The 26,914-nt window shown below is 40.6% G+C and overlaps 1 protein-coding gene across 1 annotated transcript in view; it reads right to left on the bottom strand.

Annotated features, from left to right (window-relative positions):
• The window catches only part of PCSK2 (proprotein convertase subtilisin/kexin type 2), a 360,494-nt gene that overhangs the window by 112,836 nt on the left and 220,744 nt on the right, over positions 1-26,914 (bottom strand). The gene's annotated exons all lie outside the window — the stretch shown is intronic.

Raw genomic sequence — 26,914 nt, 5'->3', positions numbered from 1 at the left:
TCATAATCAAAAGGGATTTACTAAGCACCCATTGTCACTCAGGATGTAATGAGCCCCAAAGTCGATATGAGTCCCTGTTTGAGACTGAACATCAACGACACTGTTACTAAATGTATTCTTGTCAAAATCTTTGTAATATCTAACTCTCCATGAGGTGCAAAAACCCCGAGCATCCAATTAATTTCCAGATCAACGCTGCATGCTTTCTGATTAAGTATCATAAATGCTATTCAGAGCTCTGTGTGCTGGCCTGGGTTCCTGCTGACGGTGGAGCGAGGTGTTAGGATTGCTGCTGAATCCTCTTCTGTGTTTCCCACAGGCAAGGCTTCTTCTAGGCCCTGCTGCCTGAGCTTACAAGGTGCCTAATGAGGCATGAAGTATTTGAGAATATTTTTGTCTGCTCTTTTCAGAGACATTTGTTTTGTGGATATCACTTTATTTTAAATGTTCCTGAGTTGTTTGTTTGCTTTTAAGAGAAAGAGGAAAGTAATATTTAGTGAGTGTTTCCTAAAATCAGGATACTTTACAGGATTCTCTTTTTTCCCTTACAAGCACAATAGCTCTTCTGCAAATAATCTTTCTTCTAGAAAAATCCCCCAATAGGTCTCCCTGCTTTCATTCTTGCCTACCCTCAATCCATCTCATTAGCAGACAGATGTTTGAAAAATACCAAATCCAGGTTTGTCCCCCACCCCCACCTGTGACTTCATCCTTTGCTTCTAGGATGAAGACATAAATCCTTATTACTCACAAAGTCCACACAACCACATCGTTTTCTACTTCGCCAGTGTCATTTCAGGTCATTTTCTCCCTGGATTGATATGCCTCCCTGCTGCCCCCTGCCCACACCCCCTCCTCCACTCCTCCACCCCCTGCCATGCCTTTTGCCAACACACATACTAACTTTCTTTTGACTTTAAAAAGACTGAGCATATTCTTGCCTCAGGGCCTTTGCACAAGCTTTCCTGCCAGATATGTGGCTGACTCCTGCCAGATATGTGGCTGACTCCTCCTCATCCATAAGGCATTAGAGTAACTGTCTCTCCTACAGGGAGACTTTCCCTTAACCAGCAGACCAGATCAAATTCCTCTTGTTAAACACATTTATAGGACCCAGTACTCTTCCATCATGGCAAAGCACCACAATCATAAACAGTTATTTATGTTATTATTGATTTGGAGTCTGTTTTCCCTTCTAGATAATGAAGTCCTCCAGAGTAGGAACTATGTCTGCTTTATTTATCAACTTATCTCTGCCTCCAAGCTGCACCCAGTGATTCTTGCCTCCTGGTATTCATGACCTTGCATTAGAGTCTCCCACAATGACCACGGCTGACCCTTGCAACCGATAGCATTCTGCAAAATTCTATTGGGTAATTTCTGAGGTTAGATCATGAGAGACACTGTAGCTTCCATCTTGCTCCCTCTCTAGGATCAGCTGCTCTAGGGGAAGTTGGCTGCTATATCATGAGGACACTCAAGCAGTTCACAAAGACCCACCCAAGGAGCGGAAAGGAGCCTCCTGCCAAGAGCCAACCCCATGTGAACCAGCTTGGAAGTGAGTCCTCTATCCCCACTGGCATCTTCTGGTGACTGCAACCCTGACCAAATTCTTGCCTGCAACCTCATGAGAGAGCCTGAACCAGAAACATCCATCCAAGTTGCTCCTGAATCCCTGACCTGTAGATATTGTGTAAGATAAAAGAGTATTTGTTATTTTATGTGTCCAATTTTTTGGGTAATTTGTTATGCAGCAATATGTAACAAATATACCAAAATTCCTGGTATAGTATAACACTCAATAGTTATTGAATGAATAAATAAAAATATTTTATACCTTTCTTTTACATTTAAGGAATGTACAACCAACAGAGATGGAATAACTTGCCTTAAATCACAGTAACTAAATAGTAGAAGCAGGGTTGGAGCCAGATCCACCTATTGCGTGGTCTTCAGTGCCATTTCTATTAAACTGTTTTATCTTCCTTGGAGACAGAAATCTAGTTGTCCAAAGAATTTCTACTTCAGAACCTTTTGTTGATCCCACTGTAGATAGGGTTACACACTAGGGCTATTTAGTGCAAAGGTTTCCAAAGTGGGGCGTGCCTATCCCAGGGGATGTGCAAGATATCCAATGGGGTGTGGAGAGAAAATATTGTAACTTTTTTTGGTTTGATTTAAAAAGTTATGCATTTATTTTCTATTGTGTTAAAAAAGTGGTAATAAAATTGACGATTTAACCACTTCAAATGTACAGTTCAGTAGTATTAAGTATATTTCCACTGTGGTGCAACTAGTATTCAAAACTTCTTATTCTTACAAAACTGAAATGCTATGCCTGTTCAACAGTAATGCCTCATTTCCCCATCCCACCCATTTCCTGGCAACCACTATAAGCCTTTCTGTTTCTGAATATGACTACTCTAGTACCTCATGTAAGTGGCATCACATGGTATTTGTCTTTTTATGATTGGCTTATTTTACTCAGCTTAATACGCTGGTTTGTGCATTTGTGTTGAACAAGTGATCACTTGTGATAGGCTTTTCTTCTTTCTTAAAGAGGAATGATATTTCATTGTACGTATATATCACATTTTGTTTAGCCATTCACTTGTGAATGAACACTTGGGTTGTTTCCACCTTTTGTCTGTTTTTATGAAAATGGGTTATGTATTGGCATGGGTAATTTTTTTTTATTTTATCCTTTAAAATTTTTCTTTTTTTGGGTGTTTTATAATGTGCACAGTCCATTATTATAGTAGTACAAGCATATACTATGTGAAAAATGACTGTGAATATATTTCAAGAGCCTACTCAAAAACTTTTATAGGTAGGGATATGTGATTAAAAAGTTTGGAGACCTCTGATTTTATAAGTTTAGTAGATGCTATTGGATGCCCCACTTATAACCCCTTGCTTTTAGTATTTCAATGCATACTGACTCAACTTTCCTTGACCAGATTTCCATCTCTTTATCTCTGGAGCCCAATTTGCTCATGATCTTTACAACCCAGTACAGGAAACTGTCTTGCCTCTATGCTGGTATCAGCCTTCCATCAATGACTGGTAGGAGTTGATATATTAATATCCTAACTCTTTCCTCTCATGGGTTCTAACCTGTGTCTTGTGGTTGCCCCGTAGAACTGAGCCCCAGTTGCCTGCAGTGGTAACTCATTTCATACATACCTGTTTTGAGTCCCTCCCCTACCCATGCTCCCTGGGACCATATCCCATATTAACTGCTGGACTGTGAGTCCATGACTCAGGGTCAGGTTTTTGGGAGATCCAAAAACAGTAGATGAATGCACAACTCTTTGAACTCACTCTGTGATAGTGATTAATGTAGAGAGTGTCATGTGAAAAAGGAGCATAACTTTGACTTTATGTCTATTATTCTCAAAAGCAAGTTAAGTAGCTTCAAACTCCTTGAAAATTTTATTTCCTTGTAAAACCAATTCAGCTTTTGTTTTTAATCAGTGATTTTATTGGAAGGGAGGTGAGTTTTATAAGATTTTAGAATTACAACAGGCAAGTCCAATTTTCTCCGTTTACAAATGAGGGTGCTATGCCCCAGAGACATTTAGCAGCTTGCCATATGTCATAGAGCTAGAAAGTGATACAATTGTGTTTGGAGACTTGCATTGCAACTCTCTGGACTCATGTTTCTAACAAAGCCATTTTCCTATGTCTTGATACACAACTGGTTAACTCAGGGGATTTCAGTAGATTTATCTTAAAAGTTCGAAATGTAAAAATTTTAGGTTTTGTGGGTCTGATGGTCTCTATCACAAAAATTCTACTTCATCACTGTACTGTGAAAGCAGCCTTAGACGATAAGTCAACAAATGAGTATGGCTGAGTTCTGCTAAAACTTTATTTACAGAAACAAGTGGCCAGTTTGTGGATCATAGTTTTCCAACCCTTAGGTGAGATTATAGAGAAGACAAAAGTCCTCTTTGTCTTTATGTCTATGAGAAATATTTTAATTTTTCAGGCTCTCCTTATAGCTCTTTAGTATTTATAATTTGTTTTTAAATAATATATAGTCACTTAAATATATATGCAAGTGTACTTTCCTTAGACCTAAAAAATAGCTTACTCAATCCCAAGATGTATCAGTGCCATTTGTCTCTCCCTCCATATTTCTATAATGTTAATCTTGCACATTAGCCCTGCAAGGCCTTGGGGATATTGTGTTCTAGTCACCAGTTATAGAATAAACAGCACACATACAGAGAAGGCTTTTTCTCCCCAAAATATTGAAATGAGAGTGTATTTTTCATTGTGTCAATATTAATTCTCATAATTTAGTATTCAATATTATTTTTTATATTCATTTCAATGCAATGGAATGAGTATAATTTGATACGATAAGATTCATTTGCATTTAAATTGATATTTTAAGCATTCCCTGTGAGGAGCAAATACTGGTAGCATCCATGATTATAATTATAAGCATTGTTTCCAGAGCAAGTTTGTTTTCCTTGGGAAGGATTTGTAAATATGGTGCATTGAGTTTAATATTAATTATGATGACAAAATAATGCCACATGTTTCTAGAGAGAGCCCTATGACTAAAGTTAAAATTTTGCAAATTCCCTTCTCCTAGTGGCATAGTGGATAAACATAGCATATTAACTAAGAACATGTCCATGTGCACCTTTTAAAAACATCAAAATATTTTAGATACTTAAAAGTCTATGGAAAACCTAGGTTAATTTTTTAGCTTGAAAATACATGCTTTGAAAAATCAAAAGTCTATTGTTAATTGCACATAGCACAAATGAATGAGTTGAAAGCATTGGGACAAACATTCCTATTCTTTCTTTAGTTCCTGCTCTTCCCTTGTGGGGCCTGAATCAGCCTGGATGAACGGATCTTTTTTGCCTTGGTTTGTGGCTATGAAAAAGATATCAATTGTCTCCAGAAGCCAGTAAGTACTAAGAAGTGTTCATTTCCTATGTAGACTATTTTCTTGATGGAACTGAGCAGAATCTTTTATTTCATAGTGAAATGTGTTTGCTGAATATATATGAATAATTTCTACTATGAGATCAGAAGGAGGAGCATAGAAAAGCCAGAGTGAGGTTTTTTTAAATTTTTTTGAGGAAAAAGCAGGACTAGAAGAAATTAGGGGTGAATGATAAAGAAAAGTCGAAAAACAAAGCATCCCTTCATCAACTAGTCACGTAGTGGTTGGTTATTTACTCTGTTCCAGCCACTGTGCTGTGCTGAGGATGAAGAGGATAAGCAATGAGATCCCCATGCACCTGCAGCTGATATTCCAATGGGAGGGCATATAAAACTAGAACCAAAAACATTATTACATACTATTGTAAGAGCTAGGAAGGGACTAAAATCAAGAATACTTAAATCGAGATGGGTTCAACTGTGGGAAAGGCAAGTGTATGAGCTTCTAAGTCTTGAATCAGGAACAATGATGGAGTTGTGGAGTCTGACACATAGTGAGTGAGCAAGAAATAAGCCGAACAGGTGCCTGGAGCCAGGACACATGAAGCCTCACAAGGAAAGAGAAAGGGTGTGATTCCAAGTTCAAGGGGAGCCACCAGATGGGTTTTACTGGGGTAACAATGTGGCTTCTGGTACTTGCTTTTCTCTCTAACGAGTTCTCCCGTTATTGTGGGGAAAAGGCACTTAGAGGGTAAGAATGGAGGCAGGAAGCTGAGGCTTTTGTGGGGTCCAGGAGGCCAGCATTAGAACTGGACAGAAATGGATGCATTGCAGAGTGGATTGGAATAACAGATCTGGTGGCTGATGGGAGAGAGGAAGGCAGAGGAGTTAAGGATGACTCTCATGTTTGGAACATTAGTCATTGCATCCAAGACGGTGTCATTTTGCTGATCCCTTGGAGCTTGGAGTGGGACTAAGTTGAATGAAGTCAAAGTGATAGATGGTGAACTTCACATTTCACTCCTCATCTGGTTGTGTGAGCTACAGCAGATCACTAACCTCTCCGATCTTCAGTTTCTTACTTAGGAAAGGTGGATAACAAAGTACCTACTTCATTGGTTACATCCAATTTAAGTGTGATAATGGATGTAAAACATGAGGCTGGATGCATAGTGCATGCTCAACAAATGCTGGGTACCATGACTGCTGTGGTTCAGAAGAAGCCAAGGAGGCAAAATGTACCAAGCAGTGGGGCTAAAATATGAGAAACAAGGCAGGGAGAAGAGGCAGGAGATGTGGGAGAGAAAAGGTGGATCTTATACTCTGTTGACCAACAGTCTACTCCCCATTGGAGGCTAGATGGGTTTGTGAGCTAAGATAAAACAAGCAACAAATGAAAACTCCCAAACCAAACCATCATGTTTAAGATACTTGCAATCACTAGTGAGTTTTTTTGTTGAAGTGTTTATGAACGTTGACTCTGGTTTTATTCACACAGCATACGTTCTTTCTTTGTAAGATTCCTCGCAAAAATCCCAATAAGGCAATGACTATATTAAATAACTCAGTGCCTATCTGGTCACTACACTGCATCCACAGAGGGATTGGCCCCTTTGCACTGAGTCTTCTGGAATATTCTCTACAAGTTTAAGAAAGGGCATGTGTATATATCTGTGGAGTATAGTGGAGAAGAGAAGGGAGGATGGTCCAGAATCAGTACCAGGAGGCCATTGATGCCTTTAGCATTCTGGACAGGTCAATTTATGTTTTTTGATCAACAAAGACCCATCATTCATGTCAGTTCTAAGGACAATCATTATACCCCTTTGATTCTGAAGCAGGGAGATGATTAACCCTTTTTTGTAGGTGGGAAAATTGAGGACCATGAAGATCAAAAACCACATTTTTGCTCATAGTGACTCAAGGGGAACTAGTGCTCCCAGAATAGCTTACATCAAATCTCTTACTTAAAAAAATTGGCAATGTTTGAGCTATCAAACATAAGCTTTCTATTTCCATAGCTTATTGAAAACATCTCCCACACACTGTAATACATCTTATTTTTCTGCCTAGCAGAGCACTCATTGTGTGTGTACGACATTGAAAGTACAGAATTCACCATCAAAGTACATAACTCACATCATGGTGAGGAACACTGCTTAGAGCCAAGCACTTGGCTTCAGGTTTTAATTGCAGGTTAGTAATTAAGGGCTCTTTCTCTCAGTTAGTAATTACGGGTTCTTTCTTTTGTAGAAATAATTTCCTGTAGGTTGGGAGCCAGCGGGGTTACCATGGTTGAGAAGCAAATCCTATTTCTATGTCAGAGATTCTCTCTGCCTTGACCATGCAGGACAAAAAATTCTGCTTTGCCCAAAGCACCAGATTGGTCAAATGTAAGGAGGATTCCCAGAGCAGAGATGAAGACTATGGGCAGGTGACTTATCTGAGATGTGCTTTCAGGCAAACCAGTGAAGGAATGAGGGAGGCAGGATTGAATGGGGAGAAAGCCAAACCAATTTTGGGCATATCTGCAGGGGACCCTGGAGGGTTAGTTACAACTCAACATTTTTACTGCCAGAGTGAGACAAGGTTTCCATGTTTTCACAGGCAGTTACAGATCTACTGGTGCCAAGAGGAGGATGGAAATTCCAGACATTTCAGATCCCTGTGTGCAGGGCAAAGTCAGTTCCAACAGCCCTTCGGCAATCCTTCAAAAGGAGCATCAGGGGCTGGCAGTGGTGGCAAAAAAGACCAGAGTCAGGATGGGGCACACAGAAAACGGTAAAGAGGACTCAGAGCAGGCGTAACTTGCTACCAGAATGCTCCCTTTGGTAGTTGAATGTGGAGCTGTATGTAGCAGAGGTGGTTTGGGAGGACCTGGTAGGGAGAAGGTTGCATTAAGAGGGGAGAAGAGGTTTGAATCTCCATAGAAGGACATGGGTGGTTCTCTGCCTGGGCCAGGTTTAGTCTGAGCACTTGGGAACATTCAGATGTATGCCTCCTTGCTGTGCTAAGGACTGGCACGGTGTGGTGAGTGCTGCAGCCAAGAGTCAGGACTGGGGATGTTGAAGACAGAGTTCCAGCACTGGCTCTGCTCTAAGCTGCTGTGCAACCTCTGGCATTTCACATTCCTGCTGGGCCTCAGTTTCCTTTTGTGTAGTGAGTGAAGGACTGGTCTCAAATACCTCTTAAACCCCTTGAGATGTTACAAAGTCCACCTTTCTGTGTTCCCAATTCTTTCAACTGTGTTAATTTGGAGGCAGCCAAAGGAGATTAAAACACTGGTGTTACCTTCACACCAACCTAAATTTTATGCAGTTTCAGCTTTGAGAAAGCATGTGGGGGCCAACTAGGGATCTCTGTGTCTGTTTGAATATGGACTGAGAAGTCCCTTGGGATGGCTTTTGGCTGTATGGATCAACCTCAAAGCCCACATGTTTTTTCTCACTTACTGCCTGAAGGGTTTTGATTTCCTTGATTCCATGTGGAGCAGTTTGGGCTCATCCAGGCCATTGCTGTCCTCAGATCTAGTTTACCTGGGACCCCTGAGCCTGCAGAGTTGGGACAGTGGCTCAGGAGCAATACCCCACCCCAACCACTCACGAGATTTGTGTGTTTAGCTCTCTTCCAGGCAGAGGAAAAACACCATTTTCAAGGAAGATGGCCTGTGTGAGTTTTCTATTGCTGCCTAACAAGTCACTACGAACTTAAACAGGGTGAAACACCACAAATGTGTTACAGTTTATTATGGTTCTGTGGTCAGAAGTCTGACACCAATATCAAGGGGCTAAAATCAAAGTGTTAGCAGGGTGGTGTTTCTCCTGGGAGGCTTAGGGAAGGATAAGTTTTTCTTGTTAATTCAGGTTCTTGGAAGAATTCAGTTTTTTGTGACTGAAGTCCTCATTTCCTTGTTGGCTGTGAGCTAAGAGGTAGTCTCAGCTCCTGGGCTGCTATATGCTTTGGCTTGTATCTCATTCCTCTATCTTCAATAGATAGATAGAGTTGATGCTGAGTTGAGTCCTTCTTGTGCGTTGAATCTTTTTTGCCTCTCCTTCCATTATCACATCTCTTCTGCTTTCTCACTTTTAAGGACCTGTGATTCAATTTGGTGGGCCTGGATAATTCTCCTTTTTTAAGTTAACCTTAAGTTCATCTGCAAAGCCCCTTTTGCCATATATGCTAACATATTCACAGCTTCAAGGATTAAGGCATGGACTCATTCATTCGCTCAGTCATTAATTCATTCAGGAAACAAATAATCGTTAGCCACCTGTTTTGCTGAAAGTCATGTGCTAAGCACTGAGGATGTGGAGAATAATAGGCACAGGCCTTGTCTTCACTCAAGGGGACACAGAGATGGAATGCCTGGGTAGTGATGCTGTGGGCACCTTCCTGGATTCCCTTCACTGGGTCAGTGTACCCAGACTCCAGTTCAGGGAGTGCTGGCTGCTAAGAGGTCACCACTGTGTCTTTCTCAGAGAAATTGTCCTTGGACAAATGGGAATCAACAAGCCTAGGATGTTACACAGGCCCCAAGGACTACTAGAAGTCAGTGAATGACTGACATAGGGTTATGAAATGCTGGTTCTCTTCTTTGGGGTGAGACCTACTCTGTATGTGATTCATGTTCCTGAGTTCCCTGGGAGATCAGGCTGAGGCTAGACTGTATTCTCAGCTGGCCTGCTTTCCTTCCTCCCTTTCTCCTGGGAACATCACTAAATGAAATCACTTCCCCATCTTAGATGCTTTCAGGGTATCCAACCTAAGGTAGTTAGTAATAATAATACCCAAACTACTCTCTTTCACCGTCTGTCTTTTATGTGTGTTTATATGTATTGTGTATATTTTACTTTTGTAACAATAAAGAAACATAATGTAATGCTTCCCATAGGCTCATGCACCTGTGTCTAACGAAACTGTATTTATAAAGTGTCCTTTAGAGCTAAAATAAGACTCTCAAACAGGCAATGGGTTAATTACTTTGCATTCTGCAATATCTGTGACTTGGCTTAGAGTTGGATTAAAAAGCAAAACAGGAAGAGCTAAGATGGCAGAGGAATCAATGGGAGTCACGCTGACCTCCTCCTCCCAAGACCAAACTGGAATTGCGACTAAATAGTGGAGAAATCACCTGGAAAACAATATAATGATAGAGCGAGAGGAGCCTTGGAGCCGCGGACAGACAGTGGATTCAACTCTCACACATCCCAATGTGTGAGAAGTGCGGTGGAGACTCGAGAGGGTGGGCTGGGCACCCATGGGCACTAGCACCAGAGGGACATTGAAACAGCCAATTGGATCCCCCTGAGAAGAACAGGGTCTGAACCATAAACAGGGACCCCTAGATTACAGCAGCTAAAACCAGGAAAACACATAGACAAAACGCAACCCTGAAAAGCTTAGGGGCGCTCTCTGCCAGAGACAGGTGGCTGGGGATGCAAAGAGACATTTAAAGGGCCAATGCAACAATTTGCAGTAGCAGCCGCCCTCCTTGATCTCTGGGTAAAGGCGGCAGCAGAGTGGGCTGGTACCTGGGAAAAGATTGGTGAGGAAAACTTTGTGAAGAGAACTGAGACAGCGGCTTGCAGAGCCCCAGTGATAACTCACCTCCCACTCTGCAGCTACCATCTTGCTCAGGCATAAGGGAATCAATTAACCTGCCTTTTGTGTGCTCTGCACATGGCTCGTGCGTGTGCGAGCTGGGGGGCTAAGTGCAGACAAGCTAGAAGAAATAGCGGATTCCTGGCCAAAGGGGTCACACAGCTGCATAGAGAGCCTTGAGGAGCGACTAGAGACGGAGGCGTTGGGGAAAGAACGGGAGGAGGAACCAGGGAGTCCCGACTCCCTCCCCATTCTGTAGTCTCCATTTTGTGCTGGGAGGAAGCGTCCTCCAAAGAGGCAGAAGCAGGGCGCGGGCGAGCCAGACAGCCTGCAATTACAGCACGGTCTGCAGAAATAGTGGATCCCTGGCGGAAGGAGTCACAGAACTGCCCAGAGACCCCTGAGGAGAGACTGAAAACAGAGGTGTTGGGGAAAGAATGGGAGGAGGAACTGGGGAGTCTGGACTCCTCCTTTCCATAGCCTCCATTGTGCGGGAACAGGCCACACCCCCCAAAAGCAAAAAGCTGAAAAGCACACAATAGCCAGCCCCAAACCACCCAGTGCAAGCCTGCACACTCACGCTGAGTGGCCAACGAGGGTTGGCGAGCATGTGTGTGGACCTGAGTGGGCTGGCAAGGGCTCCTGAGGGCTCCTGCAGGTTGGCACAGATGGGGCCTGCAAGGGAGTGCGCAGACTGGCGAGGGCAGGTGTAAGTCGACCAGCGCGGCCTGCAAGTGCGGAGCGATCCGCAGAAATAGTGGATCCCGGGCTGAAATGGTCACAGAGCTGCCCCAAGCAGGAGTCAGACACAGACAGTAGACTCCCGGAAGTCTGAAACAAATGACCCAAGCTCATACAGGGTCAATAACTGACATCATCAGAGGCAGGCCCAGAAAGAAAGGTAAAGAAAAATAAATAAATAAATAAATAAATAAATAAATAAAAAGACCTGCTGACTACCATGGAAGTTTAATCCACAAAGTGAGGAAATCTAGATGGCCCAATTGGAGCAGAAGCAAAATTAAATAAATAAATAAATAAATAAATAAATAAATAAATAAATTTCTTAATAGACTCTCACAAAAATGGGAAGAAAAAGAAGTTCCCCCCAAATGAGTGGAAAAGGGGACTCCCCACAGAGAGAGCTAAATGAAATAGAGGCAAAGGAACTATCAGATATTGAATTCAAAACAATGGTTTTATGGAAGCTCAATGAGCTCAGCCAGCTCAAAGAGAACTATGAGAAACTGCAGAGAAACTATCAGGATCCTACAGAAAATTATATCAACTTATGAAAAGACATAGAAACTATCAATAAGACACAAGAGGATATGAAGAATACCATTTCTGAATTGAAGAACACAGTGGAAGGAATCCAAAGCAGGCTGCATGAAGCCCAGGATTGAATCAGTGAGATGGAGGATAAGGTAGAAAAAAGCTCCCAGAAAGAACAAGAAATGGAAAAAAGACTCCAAAAGCATGAAGAGGCATTTAGGGAAATGCAGGACAACCTGAAACGCAATAATATCCATATAATAGGGATACCAGAAGGAGAAGAAGAGAAGCAAGGGATAGAGAACCTCCTTGAAAAAGTAATGATAGAAAATTTCCCTAATTTGAGGAGAGAAAGGGTCTCATGGATCCAGGAAGGACAGAGGGCCTCATTCAAGAGGGACCCAAGGAGGCCCACTCCAAGACACATCATGATTAAAATGGCAACTATCAAAGACAAAGAGAGAATCCTCAAGGCAGCAAGGGAGAAGGAAAAAGTAACATACAAGGGGGCCCTGATACGCCCAGGAGCTGACTTCTCAACAGAAACACTGCAAGCCAGAAGGTAATGACAACAAATATTCCAAGTCATGAAAAGCAAGGGCCTACAACCAGGGCTGCTTCACTCAGCAAGGCTCTCAATTAAAATAGAAGGGGAAATACGGAGTTTCCCAGACAAGAGAAGGCTAAAAGAATACGTCTATACCAAACCAGCACTACAAGATATGCTAAAGGGACTGGTTTAAGAATTGAAGGAATAGAGTGAGAAAGAGAAAAACACAGGTACAAAGAGAAAAAATGAATAGGTTTCTATCAGTAATAACTCTCAATGTAAATGGTCTAAATGCCCCAATCAAAAGACACAGGGTAGCTGAATGGATAAGAAAACATGACACACATATGTTGCGTACAAGAGACCCACCTCAGAGCAAAAGACCTACACAGATTGAAATTAAAGGGATGAAAAAAAATATTCCAAGAAAATGGGCAAGAGAAGAAACCAGGAGTTGCAATACTTATATCAGACAAAATAGATTTCAAAACACAGGCCATAAGAAGAGACCCACAGGGGCACTTTATAATACTTAAAGGAAGAATCTATCAAGAAGACATCAACATTATATATTTATATGCACCCAACAGAGGGGCTCCCAAGTTTATAAGGAAAATCTTGGACGACGTCAAAAAAGATAGACAGCAACACACTGATAGTAGGGGATTTCGACACCCCACTGTCAAAAATAGACAGATCTTCCAAACAAAACTACAATAAGAATACTGTGGAGCTGAATGATGCACTGAATCAATGGACTTAACTGACATATATAGAACCTTACATCCCAAAGAAGAAAAATACATATTCTTTTCAAATGCTCATCGGAGTTTTTCAAAGATAGACCACATCACAGGACACAAAGCAAGCCTCAGCAATTTCAGGAAAATTGAAATAATACCAAACTTTTTCTTGGACCACAAGGGCTTGAAGCTGGAAATCAACCTCCAAGAGAAACTTCAAAAACTTGCAAACTCATGGAGACTGAACAGTAGACTATTGAACAATGAGTGGGTCTATAATGAGATAAGAGAAGAAATCAAAACATTTCTGGAAACAAATGAAAATGAACATATGACCAGCAACACTGAAAGGAAAAGAAATCAACAGAGACAAGAGGGAAGGGGGGAGCAGGGAAAGGGAAGGGAAGGGGAAAGTCAAGGAACATATAGCAAGGACTCATGGACAAAACCAAAGGGGAAGAGCTGAGGGAGGGAAGGTGGGAGGGGGCAAGGGAAAGAGGTGGGGGGGAGGCAGAGACAAATGTATTTAAAAAGTAAATAAATTTAAAAAAAAATTAAAAAAAAAAAGAAAGAAAATGAACAGACAACAGTCCAAAACCTATGGGACACAGCAAAGGCAGTCCTGAGAGGGAAGTTCATAGCAATACAGGCCTACCTAAAAAAGATAGAAACATTTCAAATAAAAGACCTAACACTACAACTTCAAGAACTGGAGAATCGAGAACAAATAAATCCCAGAGCAAGTAGAAGGAAGGAAATAGTCAAGATTGGAGCAGAACTGAATGACATAGAGACAAAACAAACAATTCAAAGGATCAACCAATCCAGGAGCTGGTACTTTGAAAAGATAAATAAAATTGACAAGCCTTTAGCAGACTCATGAATAAAAAAAGGGAGAGGACCCAAATAAATAATATCAGAAATGAAAGAGGAGAAACGACAAGTGATACCACAGAAATACAAAGGATTGTCAGAAACTACTATGAACAATTATATGCCAAGAAATTTGAAAATCTTGATGAAATGGACAAATTTTCAGAAAAGTTTAATCTTCCAACACTGAAGGAGGAAGAAACAGAAAGCTTGAATAGACCCATAACAGCTGGGGAAATTGAAGCAGTAATCAAGAAACTCCCGGCACACAAAAGCCCAGGGCCAGACGGTTTCACAGGAGAATTTTACAAAACATTTAAGGAAGAGCTAACCCCTGTCCTTCTCAGACTATTCCAAAAAATCCAAGAGGAGGGAAGACTCCCAGACTCCTTCTATGAGGCCAGCATCACCCTGATCCCAAAACCAGATAAAGACCCTACAAAGAAAGAAAACTACAGGCCAATTTCACTGATGAACATAGATGCTAAGATCCTCCACAAAATATTGGCAAACCGCATCCAGCAATACATTAAAAAGATCATCCACCACGATCAAGTGGGATTCATCCCAGGGATGCAGGGATGGTTCAATATACGCAAATCAGTAAATGTGATACATCACATAAATAAAAGAAAAGACAAAAACCACATGATCATCTCAATGGACGCAGAAAAGGCATTTGACAAGGTACAGCACCCATTTATGATCAAAACACTCAGCAAAATGGGAATAAATGGGGCATTCCTCAACGTAATAAAGGCCATATATGAAAAACCTACAGCCAATATCATACTCTACAGGCAAAAACTGAAAGTTTTCCCACTAAGATTGGGAACACGACAAGGATGTCCACTTTCACCGCTTCTTTTCAACATCGTATTGGAAGTCCTAGCCACAGCTGTCAGACAGGAGAAAGAGATAAAAGGCATCCAAATAGGAAAGAAGGAAGTAAAGCTATCATTGTTTGCAGATGACATGATAGTGTACATAGAGAACCATGTAGACTCTACCAAAAAACTCCTCAACCTAATAAGTGAATTTGGCAAAACAGCAAGATACAAAGTCAACATTGAGAAAATAAAGGCATTTTTGTACACCAGCAATGAAATAGAAGAAGAAGAAATCAGAAAAAAATACCATTCGATATAGCAAGAAGAAAAATAAAGTACCGAGGAATAAATTTAACCAAGAAGGTAAAAGACCTGTATGCGGAAAACTATACAACATTGAAAAAAGAAATTAAAGAAGACACAAATAAATGGAAGCGTATATCATGCTCAATGATTGGCAGAATTCATATCATCAAAATGTCCATACTACCCAAAGCAATTTATAGATTCAACGCAATCCCTAGTAAGACACCAATGACATATTTCACAGAAATAGAACAGACATTTCCAAAATTTATATGGAACCATAAATGACCCTGAATAGCCGCAGTAATTTTGAGAAAGAAAAACAAAGTAGGAGGGATCACAATACTGGACATAGAACTCTACTACAAAGCCACTGTACTCAAAACAGTCTGTTACTGGCACAAGAACAGATCCATAGACCAGTGGAACAGAATAGAAAGCCCATAAATAAGCCCAGGTCTAAATTGGCAACTAATATTTGACAAAGGGGGCAGAAGCATAAAATGGAGCAATAATGGGCTCTTCAACATATGGTGCTGGGAGAGCTAGACGGCTAACATGCAAAAAATTGAAATTGGATCATCAGCTGACACCATACACAAAAATAAACTCAAGATGGATAAAAGACTTAAATATAAGTCGCAACACCATCAAAGTCCTAGAGGAGAACATTGGCAGGAAACTCTCAGATATCCCACGCAGCAATTTTTTCACTGATCTGTCTCCTAAAGCAAGGGACATAAAGGACAGAATAAACAAGTGGGACCTCATTAAAATAAAAAGCTTCTGCATGGCTAAAGAAAACATCAGCAAAATGAAAAGGGAGCCAACCTTATGGGAAAATATATTCGCTAATGATACATCAGATAGAGGTTTGATCTCCAAACTATATAAAGAACTCACTCGACTCCACTCCAAGAAGACAAATGATCCAGTCAGAAAATGGGCAAAGAACCTGGGTAGCCGCTTTTCCAAGGAAGAGATACAGAGGGCCCAGAGGCATTTGAAAGGATGCTTGGCATCGCCAGCCATCAGAGAAATGCACATCAAAACCACCATGAAGTACAACCTCACACCAGTCAGAATGGCCATCATAAACAGATCCACAAACAACAGGTGCTGGCGAGGCTGTGGAGAAAAGGGAACACTAGTACACTGTTGGTGGGCATGCACACTGGTGCAGCTATTGTGGAAAGCAGTGTGGAATTTCCTCAAAAAGCTGAAAATGGAACTGCCTTTTGATCCAGTCATCCCCTGTTGGAAATATACCGTAAGAATTCCAACACACCAATTCAAAAGAATCTATGCACCCCAATGTTCATAGCAGCACAATTTACAATAGCCAAGTTTTGGAAGCAGCCTAAATGCCCATCAGGAGATGACTGGATCAAAACACTATGGTACATCTACACAATGGAATACTACGCAGTAGAAAGAAAAAAAGAACTACTACATTTCCCGACAGCATGGATGGAATTAGAGAGCATTATGCTAAGCAAAATAAGCCAGGAAGTGAAAGACAAATACCATATGATCTCACCTATAAGCAGAACCTAACCAACAATACAAAGATGCAAGGAAAATAAGACCAGCAACAGTGAAAGGAAAAAAAGCAACAGAGACAAGAGGTGTGGGTGGAGGGTAGGGGAAAAGGAAGGGAATGGGTGGGTTGAGGAACATGTAGCAAGGTCTCATGGACAAAACCAAATGGGAAGGATTGAGGGAGGGATGGGGAGAGAGGGCAAGGGAAGTTGTTGGGGGGGGTAGGCAGAGACAAATGTATTTGAATAAATAAATAAGTAAATTAATTAAAAGAAAAAGAAATCAGCATTGAATAAATAAATATTTCCCCTCCAAAAAAAATTAAAAAGAAAGCAAAACAAAGGAAGGCTATTTCTCATGAACATTTGGAATACTTTATAATGACAGGAGAGTTGAGGGAAAACATGAAAAATTAGAATAATACCATAAATGCCACCTTTTAACTTCTTTTTCAAAATGTTCTCTGTGAATTCATTATGTGTCCTTTAGGCAGGAAGGGAAGAAGGAGTTAAGAGCATGAACTTGGTGTCTCATTATCTTAGGTTTGTGGTCTTCCTCTGCTAAGTTCTAGCTATGTAACCTTGGGTAAGTTGCTTAACTTGCACCTTGTGCCCATTAACGTGAGGTGCTTTATGTGCCAGGAGCATTTCTAAGAACCATATGTACACTACTTAATTGATTTTTCACAACTATCAATAAGGTCAGTATTATATTAACCCATTTTAGAGGTGAGACACAGAGAGATTCACTTTTCTAGGGTCACATAGCTAACAAGTAGCTGGGCAGGATTTGGACTCAGAGAATCTAGTCCCAAAGCTGTTAACTTTCGTAGCAGAACTTTGACTTTAAGGAAATACAGTGGGGAAAGAGGCACATTAATAGAGGGAGAGAGTAAAATGCATGTCACCTTAGTAGGTGCAGCATTTTTCATCATAGCTGCAGCAAATTATTATAAATTAATTATTTGTAGGGTCTGCCATAAGCAAGGCTTGGTCACCTAAGGTTTGTTTTTTTGGCTTTCTTGGGTAAATATGCAAAGTAGAAAAACTAGTGATATGTTTGACATGTTGGGAATTCAATGAGTGTATACTAATATAAGAAAGAGAGTAAGAAAGAAACAAAGGCAATGCAGAAAATAAAATATTTTTTATATTTGCATGAATGACTTTTATGGCTTATTATGCAATATAAATATTGCTATACTTTTCCAGAATAGGTATGTTTGGTGATGAGCAGAATAAAATCCTAATAGTCTCATTGCATTAATTTAGCCTTCCATTTATCCATAGATCCATCCATCTATCCACCCACAATTTAGTCATTTATTATTAGAAGAATATTAATCATTTCCTTGGGAATGAAGCTTCCAGTTGATTCTCTCATGAAACAAGTGAATTGGAAGACATTATCTTGGTCTTAAGTCACTTAAATTTAGTTGCAGAGATGAGACTCTGTAACAAGCCTTCAGGGATTTTGGGGTGAGGAAATGACTTTTGTGGGTGAATTTTATCTAGGCTCCTTGGTGGTAACAAATCTCCGGATGCAAAACCAGTTATAATCCAATCACCTTTTGTTCAGAATCAGATAGATCAAGCTTCTAGATGAATTTATATGCTGTAGTAACACAAAAAAACATTCTTTAAGTACTTTTAAGTATCTCGCTGTCTCTAAATTTTAGGGCTGACTTGCTTGTTCTTCATGCCACATTCTCATAGTGGGTGGTGTTTTAATTTCCAGGACAGCATTGAGCACATTATGTTGTAGTTCTATACTCACGTGTGTGCCTCCCCCATTGAGTTTCAAAATCCCTGAGTGTAGGTTCCAGATTTTTTACATTTTATAATCTAGCTTCCTAGTACAAAATCTTGCATACAGAAAAAAATCACTACAAGTGTCTTAAATATTGACTAGGGTCAGTGGAAACAAAGACTAGTCAACTGAGCAATGTGAAAAAATTCATAGATGAGATTTTTTCTTAGCTTTCACCTATAACTGTAAGTCTAGGTCCAAACAACTAGTTTCATTAGAGTTAAACAAGAATTTGTTCTCTCCCATTTTTATATCAGAGTATAGTCCTGTAAAAATGGATAGATGCTTTTATTATAGGGCTTGAGTCAGAGAGTCATTTGAGTGATGGTCTGTCCAAATGATTAAAAGAAAGTTTTTGTTTCCAACATTCAGTGCAGCCTCCTGGTGATAAAGTGCTTTTATGATGTGACCAACATTACAAGTACATAGAATAAAGTCAGCCCCTCCTTTCAGTAAGACACAAAGGTTGTTTGAACCTCAAATTTATATATGCAATATTAATATGTCTTATTTAAATATTAGTGTAAAAACCTGGAGCAATGCATGCAATTAATACTTGACAGCATTGAAGTCGGTCAGGGTTGAGGACTGAGCCCATCTCCAGGAGGTGCCCTTTCATCGTGGTGGCCACCTGCCACCTGGAGACCTGATATGTACATGGCTGCTGGGCTCAAAGGCACTTCCTTCAAGGCTCTGCTCTGGCAGCCTTTGTGAGTGCTCCAAAGACCCCTCTTCAGAGACAGTCATCTGCCAGGAACCCATCAAAAGAATGGAAAAGTGCAGGTCCTTAGGGGTGGGCTTGCTTATTTATTTATTTATTTATTTATTTATTTACTTGTAAAATAGTAACTCTGGAATATAAATAATGTTCCAAATTTTGGACTGAATTAAAGGGCATAATGCATCCTTCCCCATCTGGGAACTTAATTGCATTTCCACCAAACTGAGGAATTCTAGACCTTCCAGAAATGAAATAACTTTTGTTTATTTGCATCTGAATATCCATACTGAGAATCATTACTCATATTTCCTCCAGGTCTTTGGCTATAGGGACCTCATTTAATTCTATGGGCCTCTATTCCCTCATCAGGGACATACATTAATGGGAATGGATGGAGGCATTCCCTATGAGGTAGCTGAGAGCTTGGAGTGAGGATTCTGTATGCTAGAGTTCCCCATCATCAATGATAGAGGCTCATCATATGACTAATCTTCTGATTTTATTGGCAATGTATTCATGATGGATTAATAGTCAATGCAATTTAGCAAATTTTAAATGTCTGCTTAGCACTGTGTTAAATGTTAAGGGGAATACAGATGTTAAAAGTACATGCTTTTCCTATAAACAGTTTGTGACTCATCCTGATGTCATCATGTGTTATAGGGAAATAGCATTGTTGAATGAATGAATGAATGAACGAATGAATGAAGTGCCAGAATGCATGATGAGGTTAATCATCAAAATCTGGGACTGTTTTCAAAGAAATACATGTTATGAGATTTATCCCTCTAGATATTGAGGTAGAAGGTCTGGAGTAGGGCCAGAAAAATCTATATTCTCTTTAGGCTGGGATTGGCATCAGTTACTGTGGGAGGACTAAGGAGGGGGTTTAGTGTGGGTAACTGTAACAGTTGTTGCATAAAAACAACCATAAAATATCAGTAGCATATCACAATAATCTAGAAGCAAGATGACCTAAGCTAGTCTCAGGTGGGCAGCTTTGAGGATTTTGGCTGGGCTTGCTTGCTGGTAAGTAAGTTGTTGCCTAGGGGGTCAGCTGGTATTGGCAGGGCCCCCCCTCAAGGCAGCTCTGTTTCTTACTGCAGTTCTGTAGGTTGACCTAGGTGGTTGTGCTTTGGACTTTGGCAGCTGAGGTAGCTCTTCTCCATGTGTCTCTCATCCTCCTCCTGGGTCCTGTGGTGCTAGCCTGGGGATGCTCTTCTAATGGAGATGGTGGAGGCATAGGAGGGCATGTGGGAACACGAAAGGCCTCTTAAGGCCTCTGAACTGGCACTCTGACACTTCTGTGTAATTTTATTGCTTTAAACAAGTCACATGGCCCAACTCAAAATCAAGGGATGGAAAATATACTTCCCCCCTTTTAGAGGGATGTCTGCAAAGCCCCACGGCAGAAGCTGAGGTCTAGGGAAGGATGAGGAGTTGGAGCCAATGCCATCTTCTTCAATATTTGCTGCACACAAGAATTTGTGGAAAAAATCAAGGAGGAGCACGCGAATCTGTACAGATTGTCAGCACAGGATCTTAGTCCTGCTCAGAGGGTAACCTACAGTTTCCAAGCTGAAAGATGGAGTCCCTAGTTCAAGAAGTGGTCCATCCTTCCTGTCATCAGGGCAAAAGCTGGTGTCCCACTCTGTGATCAATTAAATACCAGATGTAATTTCCTTGGCCTGGAGAAAACTGCATTTGGGAAAATTGCCATGTTAGTATCCCTTCACTCACTTTGAGGTTTAGGCTTCCCTTATGAATATCCATGAATATCCTTTTAACTCAAAGAGCTGAAACAGAGAAGAGTAGGTGAGAAATTCTTCCAGGATACTTTTCTTTATTACATCCTTGGCCATGGGCAATGGGTCTTCTCCCTACATTTATCTTCTGTTGCTTGGATGTTCTTTTAAAAATGAATCTTTTATATTTTCAAATAAATCTTTGAGATTTATTTTGGTAACTTCTGTTCTTTGGTCTTTGTTTTCCTAGCCTCAAAATCTTACACTTAGTCTGCATGAGGTGCCCTTTTCTTCTCTTTTGAAAGCTTTGAGCTCACTGGGGAGGGCACTGAGCAACTGCACCAGTTTCCTGAGGCACACTCATGCTTCATTAGGACAACCTGCCATTGTGCACAGTTGTAATCTCAGCTTTTTTGAGAGGGAAATGTTTATTGAGTGTCTGTTATCTCGCTGACCCTATACACATGGTATCTCACTGGTACCTCAGAGCAAACCTGATATTAATTTTGCCCATTTCACAAATGAGGGAATTAAATTTCAACAAGGTTTAATAGGTTAGTCTAAGGTTGCACAACTATGAATTGGGGAGCCAGGCATCACACTCAGGTTTGACTCAGTTTCAACTGTTGTCACACTGTCAGAACCTTACACTTGCATGCAGGCCAACTTCTGTCAGCACCTGCAACTCTTCGCCTAAAGACCCTCTCTGTCTGTTGATCCTATTCTGCTTGGATGATGGGCAGGCTAGAAGAGCTGGGGAGTCAAGCCACCCATCTCCCCACCTTGTGCCTACTCATGAGGCACAGCCCTCAACCAGTGAATTGACGAGAGTTGATGAATAACTCCGAGTGGCTCTGTCTACACTGCTTCCAGAGGTCTATGGTGAGAATACGCTCCTTTGCCCTCAGTGGTAACGGGCTTTGTAACAAATCCTTTCTAAGCTGCTCTTACTTCTGGAATCACTTCCTTTCTCCCCAGCTAGTGCTTCCTGGGATCTCTTCTCAATAAACTGTTTGCTTTCCAATCCTTGTCGCAGGCCTGCCTCTGAGAAAACCCCCACCTACAGTGCAGAGACTCTTTGGATTTAACAGAACCACTAGCCACTTCTTCCCCTTTGTAGCTTTAGCAGTGCAGGCTTTGGGCAAAGCAGGAGGTGCTTAGCTCCACCCACACCTACCCTACAGGAGCTACAACCTCAGTCACACTTCTCATGTTCTTGGAGAAGTCCTCCTCTATTCCTGGAAGGAACCCTGGACTTGGACCAGTGCTGTGAACACAAGCACATGATCATCAGTGGATGGGGCTACACAGGAAAGAGATGAACAACCTTTTTGCTTGCTGGCCCCTCACTTGTGAGACATGTCCCACACCAGTGTCCTTACTGACTTCCAGCTTCTCTAGAGGACACTTTTGTCTGGCTCCTCTTTTTCTCTGAAGCATGCACACAGCAGGTCTAATACAGAGCAATCAGGTTGCATTAGTGTGTATATACAGACTGTTTGCACAGAGAGGCTGAGGTAAAGGAACTCTGATTTTAACTTGATCTAAAATGGTGTCTTGGTCAGTATTCATTTCACGTTATTACTATTGGGATGGAAAAAGGGGAATTTTAATCATTTGGGATAATGAGCATTTACCAATGGGACTGGATCCCTGAGATTAAATTCAATCATAAGACAATAGAAAAATAAGTCAAGCAGCTATTATTATCCTTTGCTCCTGTCAATGGATTGAATGTAGATTTGTTGAATTAAATAACACCAATGACTTATATTTATTTATTGATTCACAGTTTTCAAAGGATTTTAATTCTCAGTTTAGATAAAAAGAACACCAGGCTACCAGCATACTTTGATTCTTCTCTTTTAATACATTTGATTCTCTTTGAAAAAACAAGTTTGAAAATAACTGTGGTTTGGGAAACATTTTGCCTGGTTTGATTATGAAGAAATTTTTATCATCTTTGTCTAAGAACCTCTGCTAGAGTTTTCACTTCTCACTGAAAATAATCCATAGCAAGAAGGAATTTTGCCAACACAGTCTATTTCTGTTTATTTTAACCTTTAATACATTTCCAGGTCATCCTATCTGTGGCAGATGTTGCCAGCACCTGGTCTATATACCTTTGGCCCACCCCCTGGTGAGTCAAGGCTGCCTGTATCTGCATCTCTTTGACAAGGACTGAGGGAAGGTAGGATGTGCTGGGATTTTAACATCCCCTAGGACCAGCTCTCAACCAATGAATGACAGAACTTGCTGTATAAATACTCCAGCTTCCTATGGTATCACATCCTGGGTGGGTTAACTTTGGCACATACTTTACACTGTCTCAGATTCCCCAGTGGGATCAAGTTCCAGCTGCTCCCTTGTTTGATTAGGCACTGTTTATTACTTGCCTTCCCTTCCATGTTTCATTCCCCCCTCTATTCTTGCTTCCTGGGATTCCCTCCCAAATAAACTGTTTGCACTCAAACCTTGGTCTCAGGGTCTGCTTCTGAAGGAACCCAAACACAGACTTCCTCAAAGTACATTTCACTAGAAGGACACCATGGTAGCTCATCATATCCAAGCCATTAAGTCACCTAACAAGGTGTCACCTAAGAAGCTGCCTGTTAATCCTTTGTTCAAACAATTTTTGAGCTTATCACTGTCCACTGATTTCATTGCTCTCCTGGGTTGGGTCTATTCCCCTTGCCATCCTCATTCTGTTAATTATAGTATAAAATTTTTAATTAAAAATAAAAAGGATAAATTTGGTTAGTAGCTTTAAAGTTGTCTCTTTCAAGTCTACACAGCATGAAACAGACACTGAGACTGATCAAAACCAGTTCAGGTTCAGGTTCTTTGCTGAGGAATTATGAATGAGATATTTGAATGTTCAGTTTTCTCACCTATACCAAAGATATAGAAGACCTGTGATGAGATTGCAAAATTTGTAACCTGCTATGTAATTAGATATAATTTTTTGTAAGATCCCAAGCATTTGATATGTATTAAAGACCAGGAACTTCCTCTGGAAAGAAGGTATAGTAACACAGTTTCGCACAGAACTTACATTTTCTGTTCAATTCTTATATATCACCTACATTAAGATTAGTGTAGACATTGTTATCTCAAAAACATCCCTGCCAACTTGTTATCAACACTCCTCTTAAACATTTTCAGATATGGAGAACTCATTACTTTCTGGGAGAGGTAATTCCTTTTACTTATTAACCTTAATCATTAGTTCTTTCTTAAACTAAACTAAAATCTTTCTTCTGTATCTGTCACCCATTGGTGGGAATTTTCTTGGGAGAAATTACTAAATTACTTGAATGCTTCACCCCATACAGAGAATTGGAAATATTTAAAAACATATATAACGTGCCCATTAAGTTGTTTTTTTTTTCTCCCTGGTCTTTCAGCTTTCCTTAGTAAGTTGTGGTTCGGAGAACTTCTACTACCTTTGTCTATCTGTTACCCTTCCTCATAGAATGAGACACCCATTGGAAGCAACCTAGTTGTCCAATGATTGGGGATTGAAAAGTTTAAATAAATTGCAGCATGAGGAAATAATGGATAGCCATATTTTGAAGAATATTTAATGATATAAAATTGTTCATGACATTAGTGGAAGGGGCATTCTGTATATGTCACAAGAGCCCAATTTCATTAAAAATATACACATTTATGTTTATACACATACATATACAAAGTCCAAAATATGTTAAAATATTAAAAATGGTGATATGCTTTGTTCTGACTCTGTTTTATGCTTCCCCAAACTTTCCACAGAGAACATATATACTTATTTTTAATTAGAGAAATGCCTTTTGATGTATAGACAAAGCCAAAATGGGGAAGGATTGAGGAAGGGAAGTGGGGGAGGGGGCAGGGGAAAGTGGTGGTGGGAAGGTAGAGACAAATATATTTGAACAAAAAAATAAAAATTTAAAAAATAATAGAAAATAAAGAAAAGTAAAAAAATACCTTTTGGAAAGAAACATAGGAAAAAAAGGAAAAGAGAACACAACACTCATAGAACCCATAGAATTTTTTCGGGTATATTCTGATATTGCAGAGTTGAGGGGATCAGGTACCTTGCAACCTAAGTGCTTTACTTTCACATTCCAGCTTAGGGTTTTTGGCAGCTAAATCATGTCAATGAGCTTTGTACCTTCAGTTCATCAGAGCCCCAGATAATTTTTTCCTTCCTGGATTGTTACCTCTTTTACTCTGGTCATTGGCATTGGGAGAAGCCCATTGCAAAAACACCTGGGTTAGGCAGAGAGAACGGAGAAGGGATACCCAGGTCAGACTCCATGTAAGTGGCTTTGTGAGGACTGGACTGGCAGGAGCAAGGTCAGCTTTCTAGCCCAGCTGGCAGCTACCCCACCTTGAAGTCCTACAAGCTGTAAGATGGAACAACGAAAGTGGCAGAACCCTGTTTAGATGCTCTGCGAGGTGCTGGGTCCTGGAGATGATAGAAACCTTGTGCAGCTACTGCTCTGCTCAGAGAATACAGATGCCTCTGTGTGTCACCCTCTGCAGGCTATTATATCTGCCATTTCTGTGTAAGGAAAAGTCTCTGGGTATCAGAGCACTGGAGAAAATGCAACGCATGTGTTTCTCAATCTCCCCTTTGGAGAACTCTCCAGGGCCCTGAAGTTATTGGGGAGGCAGAGAAAGGCAGGGCATTAGAGGAGGTGTACAAGGCTCTATGTGGGACAGTCCCTTTAAAGAAGCAAAGGGGACAGTTAGGCAGGCAGCTCCATGTGTGCCTGCAGTGGGGGAAAAAAGACACAGGAAGGAGAAGAGAACCATTTCCTTAGATTCTGTAAGATGGACCACTGAGGCAGAATCTACAACTCACAAGTGGTTCTTTATTGTATTATCTACAGGAGTGAATTCTCATCTCTTGGAATAGAGTTTGGATTAATTTCTGTCATGTTTTTTTGGGTGCACATTGGCTGGACTGTGCAAATGATTCATTTAATTTTCTTTTTAATTATTAAAAAGATGTTCAACTCAATGTATACTCTTTGTAGATTTATAAGACCCATACAGTAAATAGAAACCCAGCTCACAGATGCTCTGTCTCCTGATGCCCAAAGCACTAAACATGTGGAAAATCTCTGTTCTCTTTTTGCAATGTAGACAAACCTTCCCGGACAAATGACCCAGAATGGTGACCCTATAACACTTCTGCTTGTTAATCATCTTTTCTCCATTGAATTATGTGTTCTTTTAAATATGATCCCTTCAACTACTAAAATAATATTTTTATACTTAGATGTGTAGCTTACAAAAGTATAGCTGAGTAATAGTTTAGAAAATTTTAAGTGAACACATCAATGCTTGAAGAGTGGACTTCCTAGGGTTAAAATAAAGTGATTGCTTATGTTTAAAGGGGTTGTAGGTTTCATCAGTGAAGCAGAATAACTTACTGGGTCAAAATCAGAGCATGTGGCTCTAGTTCCAAAGCATTTACCATGACTTTCTGTTAATATTTCTTACTTGTCAAGGGAAACTAAATGCTCTACATAGTATTGTGGGGAACAGTAAATGTACAGTGCTCATAAGCACAGATAAAGTGAAAAAGATGATGTTCTTGCTTTCATACAGCCATGGTCGCAATGTGAGTTGCTATACTTTTTGGCATTTTGCCATCAGTTTTATCCAGCAAAACCCCAAATAGCTCATTTCCACCTTTCAATTCAATATTCTCAGCGAGAGTTGATTTTAAGCCTTGCCAAGGCCCTCTCTTATTTGCCCCTCTCTGTATCTTTTTTCTTGGCAGTCTGTTCTTTTAGACCTCAAGTTTCATTCTTTTCTTCTCTGAAAGCTATCAGCTTATTCTGCTGCCAGACCCCATGCTTTGTCTGTTTGTCTTTGTCCTGAGCTGTGGATCCAACAAGGTGGGCAGTTTTAGTGTGCCTGAGTATGCATGCATGCATGTGCTCCCACATGTGTGTTCTATGTGCATGCATGTGTGTGCATGTGCACACATTATGTTCCAAATAACA

The sequence above is a fragment of the Pteronotus mesoamericanus genome, unplaced genomic scaffold (assembly GCF_021234165.1).
Source record: "Pteronotus mesoamericanus isolate MK-2021 breed Mesoamerican mustached bat unplaced genomic scaffold, CSHL_Meso_final contig_25, whole genome shotgun sequence".
NCBI classification, from domain to species: domain Eukaryota; kingdom Metazoa; phylum Chordata; class Mammalia; order Chiroptera; family Mormoopidae; genus Pteronotus; species Pteronotus mesoamericanus.
Note: the sequence above shows the minus strand (reverse complement) of the source record. Positions and strands in the feature narration are given on the sequence as shown.